At 42.4% G+C, this 14171-nt stretch overlaps 1 protein-coding gene across 1 annotated transcript in view; it reads right to left on the bottom strand.

Moving 5' to 3' along the window:
- Window positions 1-14171, bottom strand: part of CRTC3 (CREB regulated transcription coactivator 3) — a 115315-nt gene that overhangs the window by 85075 nt on the left and 16069 nt on the right. The gene's annotated exons all lie outside the window — the stretch shown is intronic.

Genomic DNA, 14171 nt, shown 5'->3' with positions numbered 1-14171 from the left:
CTAATTTTTTAAAAAGCCAAAATAAATAAAAAATTTTAAAGTAGCAATTGGTGGTCCGGGAGATGGTACAGTGGATAAGGCATTGGACTCTCAAGCATAAGGTCCACAGTTCAGTTCCCTGCAGCATATGTACCAGAGTGATGTCTGGTTCCTTCTCTCTTTCCTCCTCCTATCTTTCACATTAATAAACAAATAAAATCTACAGAAGAAGGAGGAGGAAGAGGAGAAGAAGGAGGAGAAGAAGAAGAAGCAACAGCAGTGGGAAACTATGTTAGTCAAATGGCATGGATGGTTGAAATACTCTAGACTAAATACGCCGTGTAGCACCTCATTTTTCTTGTTTTCAGTTTTCTTACCTATAGTGGAGTGTTGTATCTGAAGGGCTGCAGAGTCTGTTGTAATTCTGAAAACTCTGACTCATTTGCCAGGCAGGTGGTCAATATGAAAGATCTCTATTCCAAATAAGAGCTGCTGGTTACTGGCACAAGCCCAACACAGGCTATGCTTTGCTTCCCATAAATGTTTCCCTTTTAATATTCTTCCTTCTGCTTCATTTTGAGTTACACTTTAACTTACAAATTGCCTTGAGTCGTTAGATGATAGTTCTATGTTAATTAGCCCTAAACAACCCCCCAAAACTACTTAGAGATTGAACAGGCACAGACTGGTGGAAAGCATCTCTTGAGCAATTTCATGAATGATGAGATGGCAGAGGAGCGATGCTGAGAACAGATAAGTGTGGTCTCTAGTTCCACAACAGGCCCTAAGCTCTGCAGCCCACAGTACCCTGAGACTCAGTGGTCCCTTCTCAGCCATAGTCATAATCGCGTCCTGTATGACCTCCACTGCTCTTGCTAAGCCCTACTGCTTAGAGACCTCTGATCTTCTGAACCTTGCTTGCCTTCTGGTCTTGTATGCTCTTTCCTTTGCTAACTGAACTCCCCAGCATATACACATGCTCTGGCTTTGGTTTCCCATTTCTGGTCTTCCCAGACCAAGTTCCAGTGTGAAAATCTCAGGTCAGAAGAGAGTTACATCCAGCCCAAGGTGCCTGAGGCCATACAGTAAAGCCTAGCATCACAAATAAATGCCAGAGATGAGTGGTGTTCTAGTATCTATATAGCTTATAAAACTAAATACACCTTGAAAAAAAAAAAAGAAAGAAGGAAGGAGAGAAGAGAGGAGAGGAGAAGAAGGGAGAGGAGAGGAGAGGAGAGGAGAGGAGAGGAGAGGAGAGGAGAGGAGAGGAGAGGAGAGGAGAGGAGAGGAGAGGAGAGGAGAGGAGAGGAGAGGGGAGGGGAGGGGAGGGGAGGGAAGGAGGGGAGGGGAGAGGGGAGGGGAGGGGGAGGGGAGGGGGAGGGGAGGGGAGGGGAGGGGAGGGAAGAGGAGGAAAGAAGAAAGACCTAAATATAGAGTTCCTAGATAGCCAAAGAAGAAAAGTTTGGTTTGGACTGATTAATAAGATTAAGCTTGCAAAAAGACTCCTCAGGTAGCTAATTGAGCAAACAGTCTGCAATCTAGAAGGCACTAAGGAAAAGTCACATTAAAATGGCTATTCAGTAGCCTCAGGGGACTAGAAAAAGGCCTCTACACAGACTGAGAAAAGCATGAATAAAACACTTCTCAAATGAAAATGAATAGATTTCGTGACTCTATACATGTTTAATTTGCAAAATAAGAGCAAAATCTTGGGAACATAAACCTGAGTTTGAATTCTGAGTCACTTGGCACGTGTGTGGCTTGGGCCAAAGTGGAGAAGGGACAGCTCTCTGAAGTCACCTCCCCTAGGAGCCTGGGGGTGAAGAAGGAACAGGGCTGATCTATCTACAGCTGTCTGTGGCCCAGACCCTGGGAGTTCCCTGAACCACAGAATGCTGCCTTTGAACAGGGAAACCACTTTGGTGTCTGGCTTCAAGGCCGGTGTAGAATCTTCCACAGATGTTATCCTGACTCCTGGAAAACATCCAAAGTAATCATAAACAACTGAAGATTCATTTTAAAGTTTAAAGTATAAAAACAGGTTGTTTCATAACATAGGGACCAATTATTATTCCTGAGTATTGTGAAACTTCGCAGGGAATAGAAACAAAATCTTGCCTGGTTCTACTGCCAAAATTTTGGGAACTTAGAAGTTTAGTTACAGAAGATCTTTAAATGTACTTCTTTTCCTTCTCTTTTATGACATAGTTATCAGAGGCTGGATTCAAGGAAAAAGGTAGGGCTGGTTCATACTAATACGTTCTGAACTGAGCATGAGGAATTAAGGGACTGGACTGAGTTCTGAGCAGGCTCTTCTCTCAGGTGTTCCCTATTCTTCTCTCAAAGGTCATACATTGTGAGGACCTGCACACATCCTGGCTGACCCCAGGACAAGCTGATTTTCAGTCACAAGTGTTTTCATCAGTCAGTGAAGAATGAGCAGATGTAACTAGTCTGTCTGGAATTTGAGAAGCTTTTTACAAACAGTAACTAAATCAACAGTTCACTGATACAGCCAAAGGAGACTGATATGCCCAGCTTTTAGTTCCTTCACTTAGCAAGAAAGTCTGGACTTGGCAACGTTCACCGAGCAATTACTATGTGCTGGGGTTACTCTTTTTTTTTTTTCTAACCAAAGCACTGCTCAGCTCTAGCTTACGGTGATGCGGGCAGGGGATTGAACTGGGACTTTGGAGCTTCAGTCATGAGAGTCTCTTTGCATAACCATTATGCTATCTACCCCTGTGCTGGGGGTTATTCTGAGAATATACATGTATTAATCAACTTCATACTTGGCACTATTTAGTGGCCATGACCCACAGATGTATGAGCTAGGCCTAGAAAAGTTCCAGATTCTGTCTAAAGTCTCCATCCCCCAGTCTGTCCCTAAGGGTTGTGCTACTGACCACCCTGCAGAAACGCCAAGCAAAATGTGACTCTGTCCTGAATGGCAGGTTGTAGATTTCTGGAAAAGGGATTTGTTAACAACTGCTCTGTGTAAACATGGCTTGTGGTACTAAAGCTACCTGAGAGGTTGAGGACAGAGTCCAGCATGTTAGAGCACCAATGTATGTCTGAGGCACCCAAGTCCCAGGTTCAATCCCTGTACCAAATTAACCCAGAGTTGAACAGTGCTCTGGCATCTCTCTCCCCCACCCTCTCTCTTACACACACACACACACACACACACACACACACACACGAACTAAAAAGAACAAGTTATCTGAGAGACCCATTTTGTTGAACACAAGTGGCTTACAAGGCAGGTGTTGTGTGCAGTGTCCCCACAGACTCCTACTGAAAATGCACTGTGCAGATAGAAACACTGACAGCTCATTCAAGGACATTTGTTATGCAGATTCAACTGGGCCTGGAGCCCAGGCAAGCAGCACAGGGATGGAGGAGTGCTCTCCCTATTGCTGCAACGCCCAGCCTCCAAGGATTTGCAGAGCTGTGGCCTGATATTATGTCACAGGATTTCAAGAGTCTCCCAGGTTTTGACCATATGAATTTTGCATCTAATTAGTGAGGCTGCCTTTGGAGGTCGACCCACAAGAGATGTCTAAAGCCTTGTCCATGCAGGAGAGTGAAGTAGGTGGAAAGCAAACTGCCCAAAAAGAAGACATAGACTTGATCATTTGAAGTGAGACTCATAAATTCCAGGGTTCTTTTGAAATTTCTGATTATGTGGCCAATGTCTGGAAAGTGTTTGGGTCAGCTGACTCTGAAAAAAATACACTCGTTTTCAAAAATCTGCAAAAACCAAAGCTAAGAGCCATACTCAGTGAAGCAAAACAAGTCACAGCATTAAGAGTTGCTGTACTAACTGAATAAACATCCTACAAAGTTCTTTTTTAAAAATATTTATTCCCTTTTTGTTGCCCTTGTTTTTATTGTTGTAGTTATTATTGTTGTCTGTCTTTGTTGTTGGATAGGACAGAGGGAAATGGAGAAAGGAGGGGAAGGCAGAGGGGGGGGAGAAAGAGAGACACCTGCAGACCCACTTCACCACCTGTGAAGCGAATCCCCTGCAGGTGGGGAGCCAAGGGCTCAAACCGGGATCCTTACACCAGTCCTTGCGCTTTGCACCATGTGCGCTTAACCCACTGCGCTACCGCCTGACTCCCCATCCTACAAAGTTCTAATCTCAGTTAAGTATTTGTTGAATTAATAAATAGGTGTTCTCATTAATTGACCTCATTAATTGTTCTCGTTAATTGATCAGTCACAAACATTGGATCTCTAAATATATGAATAAAAAAAGATTCCCAGGACCTACTGGGGGGTGTATCGTTATGTGGAAATCTTATGCATGTACAAACTATTGTATTTTACTGTATTTTCCTGTTGGCTGTAAATCATTAATTCCTCAATAAAGAAATTGAAAGAAAGGAAAAAAAAATTCCAGGGTGGGGGAAATAGCATAATGGCTATGCAAAAAGACTGATTCTGAAGCCCCAAAGTCTTACGTTTAATCCCCCACACCACGATAAACTAGAGCTGAGCAGTGCTCTGGTTTCTCTGTCTTTCTCTCTAAATCTCTCTCTCTGTAAAATAAATAAATAAAATAATTTTTTTAGGGAGTCAGGCTATAGCACAGTGAGTTAAGCGCACGTGGCACAAAGCACAAGGACCGGCGTAAGGATCCCGGTTCGAGCCCCTGGCTCCCCACCTGCAGGGGAGTCCCTTCACAGGCGGTGAAGCAGGTCTGCAGGTGTCTCTCTTTCTCTCCCCCTCTCTATCTTCCCCTCCTTTCTCCATTTCTCTCTGTCCTGTCCATCAATAGCAACAACAATAATAACTAAAACAATAAAACAAGGACAACAAAAGGGAATAAATAAATATTTAAAAATAAAAAATAAAATAAATAAATTTTTTAAGTTCCAAAACATTGTTCACATTTTATAACTGGAAATTGAAGCCTGGAAAGCTTATAGCTCAACCAATATATGGCAGATCTGGGACCTGAACACATATGTAATAAATAATAAAATAAATAATAAAATATCAGATTTTCTTGGTCAAGTAACCATACTCATGTAACAATGAGTCCAGTTAGACTCACTTTTCTTATCTGCAAAATGGGAATCACAGAAGCACCATTACATGAGGTTATTGTGAGAATCAGATGAGATAATGCATGTAAAATGTTTGAAATAAGGCTAACACAAAGCAAAGACTCAACTATCTGATTCATTCATTCAACAAATATTCAATGAGCTCATGCTCCAGGAAGGCACTATTTCAAACTTTGGAGACACAGCTGTGAACCAAAGTACCCTTTCTCCCATGGGGCTTATATTCAAGTAGTGATACAGAATATAAGTTATATAAACAAACTTGTAGAGTATGTAGCTGCTACCTTCCTATCTCCAGAAGAGAAAGCAACCTTAAGAAAAATGGGTATTGGGGGGGGGGGAGGCAAGAAACTGGGCAGAGATCACTGTCATTTCAGAGAGGAGGGCATTACTAATGGGAGATATTTGATTAAAGAACTAAATAAGGATGTAAGACAATCAGGTATTTGGAGAAGAGCTCTCCTAGGAGAGAGAGACTTGGGGAGGCTCAGGAACAGAGGAGTGCATCAGTGTGGCCAGCAGTAGACTAAAAAGGGAAGTGTGTGAAAGACCCCTAGCAGGTGCAAGCAGCCTGCAGGCAGTGTGTGTACTTTGCACTTGGGCTTCACACTGAGAGAAAAAGTCACTGGATTTTGAAAAGAGAAGTGATATAATCTGGCTTATATTTAAAGGATCACAAGGGTGGTAGTGTACTACTAGAATCCTGGCAGAGATGATAGGGACTCAGCCCAGGGTAATCAGATTCAGGGCACATTTGTTTGTTTTTTTGTTTTGTTTATGCAGAACTGAGAATTTTACTGCTGGCTCAGGCATGAGAGAGTGGGAAGAGTTAAGGATGACTCCAAGGTTTTGGCCCGAGTCACTGGAAGAACAGAGTTGCCATTTGCTGAGATAAGTGTCCAGAACAGAGGCTTCCCAATGGTGAGCACTGAGAACAATGAGAAATCTAGGGCACACTGGGATCCAATCAGAGAAGCAAAAAAAGGTGGTTGTCATCAGGAAAAGTGCACTGGTCACTGTGTTTCAGGGCAGGACTTCAATCCCTGGGAGGGAGGCTGATAAATACAAAGCACGGGGATATGAGGCAGGTTACCATGGGATTCTGGCAGCCAGAAGCCAGACAAAAGTCCAGTTATCAGCACTGGGACACAAGGCCAACAGCAGTTCTTGAAGCCAGAGTGAGAGGCAACCCAGCCCTCTGCCTTAGTTCAGGCTGGGTGCTAGAGAAAGACAAGAGGCTGCCTAGGTGGAGGCCAAATAGCCCCTGGAGCCTAGGGAAGAGGCAACGAAAGAAACCCCAAACCACACAGGACTGACTCCATCTACGCCTACAACACATTATGAGGATGATGCAACACTTTACAGACTAGCCTAAGTCTAATACATTGGGCAATGCCACAGACCAGAACACTACAGAAAAGGTTAAGGCACTGCTTTGTGTCTGAAACATTGGAGTGTAGGGGAAAGGAAACAGAAAAGCTGGGGGTGCTAGCTTGCTGGGGGGCTGTGAAATAAAAGCGCGTAACATTCTGGAGCCAGATGGGAGGCAACTGCATAGCTACCACCAAGCTCCCTGTCTTCAAAGGAGAAAAGGCAATCTCAGAAGGAAAGGTTCAGCAGGAGGAGAACAGACCCGGGAGCTTCTCTTAGACTACAGAAGTGAGGCTGGTTGGGGGAAAGGGCTCCACTCAGAAGTACAAGATTAAAGAAATTAGATTTGTGAGTGGTCTACGCAATATCTCTTTAGGTTTATTTTCAGATTCTTAGATACCAATTAAATTGTTTTCCAGATGTTTTCTTTTCTAGCTAAAATATAAGACAGTCTCACTAAGAAACAAAAAAGTTTCCTTAAAGTGAATAAAGGGGAAATATATATATATAGTAATTCATTCTCTGGTAACCTCAAAAATGTATTTTCCATATCTTATGATAAATATACAACTACTTAATGATTTATAACACTTTGTCTACTTAACATTAAAACTGGATTTGTTTTTTGTTTTCTAGAAATGACAGGTATTGATCAAGCAATCAGAAAGTCTTCAATTTCATTAATATGAAAATATCTGTACAAACACTTGGGTTTTTCCTAATTTAGATGTCTATGCATAGTTTAGGTATTTAGGTCTGGAAAGCAATAAGAATGGGTTTATGGCATGGAAGAGTGAATAGTACCTCTATGACAGAAATGACCTCAATTCTCAAACTTGTTTTCTCCTTCACAGAAAACATGCAACTTTCAAATGCAGTTCTACTATGTGTCCCCAGTGTGTGACAATCTTGGGAATGTAGACTGCTTCCCCAAGCACCCATCTGCTTCTACACATGGAAGTGAAAAGTAGTAACAACAGGTGGGGTAACCTTGACTTGGCTGTAATTATTTATAAAAAATAATTCTTACACATCAGTAGCCTCTCATTAAGAACAAGTTACTGCAGCACAACTCACAGTAGAGACAAATATTCTACAATGGGAACATCTGGGATGAGAGCCATAACAGTCACAATTACACAGCAACATGCAGAACTGCTTCCAGCCAGGGTTCAGAGCCTCACTAGTAGAGCAGATGCAGTAGCACAAGTTCTACAAATGCAGAAACAGTGGCTTCTAGACTACAATGGCAGGCTGATCCCAAAGATCATGGTGTTGTGCTAGCCAGGGTAAGGGAGGTGGGGGTGGCAGAACAAATCACCTGTGGTAGTATATGGTAGCAACCACAGTAACAAGAAGAGGAAGCCCTTTAACATGTTCATTCTGCCAGGCACTGCTCTAAGCGTGTCACATGGCTGACTCATTTAATCCTCACAAAACTCTGATAGGGCTAGGGAGATAGCATAATGGTTCTGCCTGAGCTTCTGAGGTTCCAAGTTTAGTCTCTGGCCCCACCACAAGCCAAAGCTGAGCAGTGCTCTAGTCTGTCTGTCTGTCTCTCTCATTAAAAAAATAATATAGGAGTCAGGTGGTAGCGCAGCGGGTTAAGCGCAGGTGGCATAAAGTGCAAGGACTGGCTAAGGATCCCAGTTCAAGCCCCTGGCTCCCCACCTGCAGGGGAGTCGCTTCACAAGCGGTGAAGCAGGTCTGCAGGTGACTCTCTTTCTCTCCCCGTCTCTGTCTTCCACTTCTCTCTCCATTTCTCTCTGTCCTATCCAACAACAATGACATCAATAACAACAATAACTACAACAATAAAACAATAAGGGCAACAAAAGGGAATAAATAAATAAATATTTTTAAATAATAATATTAATAAAGGCCTAAAAAAACCCTCTGATAATGGTGTTAATACTATTCTTGTTTTACATGTGAGGAAGCTGTTTTGAAAGGAGAGAGCTGTTAAGAGATTTGCCTAAGATCACAAAGCCAGAAAGTAGCAGAGACCAGAATGGAAGTCAGAACCTGGCTTTCTAACCTGAGACTATGTGGCCTCTGTATAGCACTCAAACTTTAGTTGCAAACATAACACTGGCACTCTAGTCCTTGCAGTGTTCTCTTTCAAATAGACCACTGGTTTTATCAGATACCATCTCTTCAAACTGTCTTAGCATAAAGGTTAAATTAGTGACTGGGGAGGTAGTTCAGAGGATAGAGAGTAGTTCTTGCATGTGTGAGTTCTTGGGTTTGACCCTGGCATCATATGTAACCAAATGGTGCTCTCTCTTTGAAGAAACAAACCTTTTAAAAATATTAAGTTAATGGATTACAATTTATTTTACTTTATTTATTTTAGATTTTTATAAAGAGAGATCAGAGCACTGCTCAGCTCTAACATATGCACTGCTGGACAGAGATTGGATCTAGGACCTCATGCAGAGCAAGTCCTGTGCACTATGACTAAGCCATCTTCCCAGAAAATTTGGTCTTTCAAAGCAGTCTGGAGCAACCACTTTCCCTGACCCTCCACTGCACGAAAAATTAGGGTCATGTGAATGACAGGATGCAATGGTGGCATTTCAGTTCTCTTGTTCAAGTTTTCATGGGTACAGCTGCTCCTAATTCATACATGGAGCCAACACATCTCTACCTCTTCTGTAATTTCAAAGATCTTTATCCCCAACTACTAGATATTCATGAGTTGTCTACTTAACAAATCTTCTCTTCAAAAAAGTAATACTAAATCTGTATTAAAAATATGATAGCCATGTGTTCCGGAAGGTAGTGCAGTGGATTAAGCATTGAACTCTCCAGCATGAGGTCCTGAGTTCAATCCCCGGCAGCACATGTACCAGAGTGATATCTGGTTCTTTCTCTCTCTCCTCCTATCATTCTCATTAATAAATAAATAAAATCTTTTAAAAATATATATGATAACCACATTCTTGGTCCCAGTTCTTATTTGGGGGCAGATGCACATTCCAAAACTGTGGATTAAGTCCTGAACTTTCTGTGCTTCTACTATTTCCTTAGGGAGAAGAGAAGACCATGTTGCTGGAAGTCAAAATTAAAGGCAAACCAGTGAATGAATCAAACACAGTGGAGTTGAGGGGAGGGGGACCACACAGTTGTAAACTTCATGAATACAGATAGTTAAAGAGAATCTCAGGACAAGATCAGAAAAAATGCCATTCTCCAAAAGAGAAACCAGGAATTAACATAACTATATTTTCTCTTTTGTTGCCCTTATTCTAGTTATTATTGTTGTGGTTATTGATGTCATCATTGTTGGATAGGACAGAGAGAAACGGAGAGAGGAGGGGAGTTGCAGGTGGGGAGCTGGTGCTTGAACCGGGATCCTTATGTTGGTCCTTGCGCTTTGCGCCATCTGCACTTAACCCACTACTCTACTGTCGGACTCCCAAATGGCTGAATTTTTAAATTGTGAAAGCTGGGTGATAGCTCACACACTAGAGCATACACTTTACCATGCAGGAGGACTGAGGTTCAAGGACCCAGCCATCACAGGAGAGCACCTGCACAGAGGAAACTTCACAAGTGGTAGTGAGGTGGTGCGGTATCTTTCCTCCTTTCTCTCTCCCTCTCCACTCTCCCTTTAACTCCCCTTCTGTAAATAAGTCCACAAGGAGCTATGGAATTATGCAAGCACAGAGCTTCATCAATAATTCTTCAGAAAAAAAAAAAAGAGGGATTGGATAAATTAGTAAACTATTTCTGGTTCTACAATTGTCAAGTCTGTAGCTCTTTTTACCCACTCAGCTTGGTAACCTCCAGAAAACCACTGTTCTGGACCTAGCTCTCTAAGCCCTGACTACCGTGCAATATGGTTTTCTCCTTTTGGCCACCAGGTTGTTCACTAAATAGTTAAAATTTATAAACATGCAGTTAGAAACAAGATGACACAATTTCATTAACATGTAATCAGGAGGGTAAAAAGTTAGGCTAGTTTTTATGATATAATTTAAAATGACTTGTTGGGTTGAAAGTCTACAACTACCCCCAGATAGCCCTACACAGTGAGAAGTCTCTTGTTCTCTCTATAGCTACCCAACAGCCAGGTCACACCGCCAACAGGTGCTGTAACTTATACTAGAGAATGGTGAACCCTCCCTCTAACTAGAAGAGACAGTCCTGCATTCAGAGAAGATAATACCTACTTCCTCCTCTGTGACTTCAATGTACACATAGCAGGCCCTGCCTCGGGATATAAGGGCTGTAACTCTAGCCATCCATGACTGATAGATTCTCTTTAGTATCTTGCTAAAGAGAATTATCAGAATATGGCCTGAAAAGTTTACTCTGGTTTATTCTGTTAAGTCTTTGTTCTTTGTATAAGGTACCAAGAGGTTAGAGGAAAAGATGTGCTTTTATATTCTCCATTAGGTAAGAAAACTGGTCTTCAACCAACAGTTAAAATAATACTACTGTCGGGAATCGGGCGGTAGTGCAGTGGGTTAAGCACAGGTGGCCCACCCAAAGCGCAAGAACTGGCCTAAGGATCCCGGTTCCAGCCCTGGCTCCCCACCTGCAGGGGAGTCGCTTCACAAGCAGTAAAGCAGGTCTGCAGGTGTCTCTCTTTCTCTCCCCTTCTCTGTCTTCCCCTCCTCTCTCCATTTCTCTCCGTCCTATCCAAGAACGACGGCATCAATAACTACAACAATAATAACTACAAGGGCAACAAAAGGGAATAAATAAATAATAAATATTAAAATAATAATAATAATAATGTCAAGAAGATAGCATAGAGTATATTCCTTCCAAGAATGAAGTCTAGGGTTCAATCCTCAGCACTGCAGATAACAAAGCAGTGTTCTGACATTTCTATTAAAATAAATCTTTTTTTTTAAGTTACTAGGTATATTAACCAATGTTGACCAACTAATGTTTATTTGGTAAAGATAACAGATGCAAAAGCATTCTATAAATCCCAAAGTGATAAACATACAAGGAAGGTGATTATGCTTAAATTAACAAGTATAGGGAGTCGGGCTGTAGCGCAGCGGGTTAAGCGCAGGTGGCGCAAAGCACAAGGACCGGCATAAGGATCCCGGTTCGAACCCCGGCTCCCCGCCTGCAGGGGAGTCGCTTCACAGGCGGTGAAGCAGGTCTGCAGGTGTCTATCTTTCTCTCCCCTTCTCTGTCTTCCCCTCCCCTCTCCATTTCTCTCTGTCCTATCCAACAACGACAACAACAATAATAACTACAACAATAGAACAACAAGGGCAACAAAAGGGAATAAATAAATAAAATAAATATTTTTTTTAAAAAAAGTATAAGCAACTTAATTAAAACCATGAACCATGTTCACGAACAAGAAGACCCAACATATTAAGATGCCAACTGTTTCCTACCCAATCTACAGATTCAGCACAATCCAATTAAAAAAAAAAAATCAGAAAGTTGGGTTTTTTTTTGTTTTTTTTTTTTGTAGAAACAAACAAACCAATTCTGAGACTTTATAGATAAAAAAAAAGGGAGTAAGGGGGGTCAGGCGGTGGCACAGTGGCTTAAGCGCATATGGTGCAAAGCGCAAGGACTGGCGTAAGGATCCCGGTTCAAGCCCCTGGCTCCCCACCTGCAGGGGAGTCCCTTCACAGGCGGTGAAGCAGGTCTGCAGGTGTCTGACTTTCTCTCCCCCTCTCTGTCTTCCCCTCCTCTCTCCATTTCTCTCTGTCTTATCCAACAATGAAGACAGACAACAATAATTACTACAACAATAAAGCAACAAGGGCAACAAAAGGAAATAAATAAATAAATTTTTTTAAAAAATGGAGTAAGATAGTGCAGTGGGTTAAGAGCACGTGGCGCAAAGCACAAGGACCAGCATAAGGATCCCAGTTCGAGCCCCCAGCTCCCCACCTGCAGGGGAGTCCCTTCACAGGCGGTGAAGCAGGTCTGCAGGTGTCTTGTCTTTCTCTTCCCCTCTCTGTCTTCTCTTCCTCTCTCCATTTCTCTCTGTCCTGTCCAACAACAATGACATCAATAACAACAAGTGTTGGATAGTATGCCAGCTCCCCCTGGCTTCTGCTTAACCATATACCTATATAGGGATAGATTTAATCCCATTCAAAGCTTTGGTCTATTTACATAAATTACTTTTACATTTACATAAAGCACCACACTCCCTCCAGGGCATTGGTGGTTTAGTGGTAGAATTCTCACCTGCTCCACCCCCTCTCCTTGTCACACCCTGATCCTCTCCTTGTCACACCCTGATCCTCTCCTTGTCACACTCTGATTTTCACCAGTCACTTTTCGCTCCACCCTCTCTATATCACATCCTGTTTCCACCCTACTTGGAGAGTATAAAAACAGCTGCTCTGGGGGTCGGGCGGTGGCGCAGTGGGTTAAGCGCATGTGGCGCAAAGCGTAAGGATCCCGTTTCGAGCCCCGGCTCCCCACCTGCAGGGGAGTCGCTTCACAGGCGGTGAAGCAGGTCTGCAGGTGTCTATCTTTCTCTCCCCTTCTCTGTCTTCCCCTCCTCTCTCCATTTCTCTCTGTCCTATCCAACAACAAATTGCGTCAACAAGGGCAATAATAATAACCACAACGAAGCTACAACAAGGGCAACAAAAGGGGGGAAAAAATGGCCTCCAGGAGTGGTGGATTCATGGTGCAGGCACCGAGCCCAGCAATAACCCTGGAGGAGGAAAAAAAAAAGAATGAAAAAAGAAAAAAACAGCTGCTCTTCTGATTAAAGACACTTGGAAATTGCTTTCTGGCTCCGAGAGTTCCAGAGTGTATCTCCTGCGAAGTTAGTGCGGCACGAGTTCCTGATCCTTCTCCCACGCAGCAGCCTAGATCGGCTCCAGTTGAGTTCTCTCCAACCCAGAGAGCACTAGCTCGGGAAGAAGTACCCTCAGGCTATCCCGGCAAACAAGGGCAACAAAAGGGGAAATAAATAAATAAATAAGCTTAAAAAAAAAAAAAGAAAAGAGAGTAAATCAGGGAAAGCAACTTTGAAAAAGAACAACTTTGGGGCTCCCCACCCCATTGACTAATTCTAGGTCTTTCTAGGAGGGTACAGCAATTAAGACAGTCTGTTATTAGCAAAAATCACAGAGACCAATAGAACAGAAGATTGAGACCAGAACAGATTCACACATGTTGGGTCAACTGATTTTCTTTCCTCCTTTCTTTATTTTTAAAGATTATTCATTCTTTCATTTATTTATTTATTTACTTATTTATTTATTTGAAAGATAGAGAGAAAGAACCAGACATCACTCTGGTACTTGTGCTGCTGGAGATCGAACTCAGGACCTCCTGCTTGAAAGTCCAATGCTTTATCCACTGCACCACCTCCTGGACCACCCTTCTTTCTCTTTTTATTATCATTTTTTACCACTCCTGTCACCAAAGGTCTGTTTCCTCATCCCCACCCCACCCTCAAATAACCACTATAGTTCTCCCACAGTCTTATAAATAGGCTGACATTTTGTTTTTTTTCACATTTGTATACTCAATTCTCTATATTCTGCATGAGTGAAACCATTCTGTGATTGTTCTTTACCTCACTTGCTTCACTAAGCATAATCTCCATCCATCCACTTTACCTTAAAGGATACAATATTATCTTTTTAATTGCTGAATAATAGTCCATTGAGTATATGTCCCGTAACTTTTTTATCCAGTCATCTGTTGAAGGGCATTTTGGTTGTTTCCAGGTTTTTGATGTTATAAATAAAGCTGCTATGAACATGGGGGTGCATATATCCCTTT

This window comes from Erinaceus europaeus, chromosome 20 (genome assembly GCF_950295315.1).
Source record: "Erinaceus europaeus chromosome 20, mEriEur2.1, whole genome shotgun sequence".
NCBI lineage: Eukaryota > Metazoa > Chordata > Mammalia > Eulipotyphla > Erinaceidae > Erinaceus > Erinaceus europaeus.
Note: the sequence above shows the minus strand (reverse complement) of the source record. Positions and strands in the feature narration are given on the sequence as shown.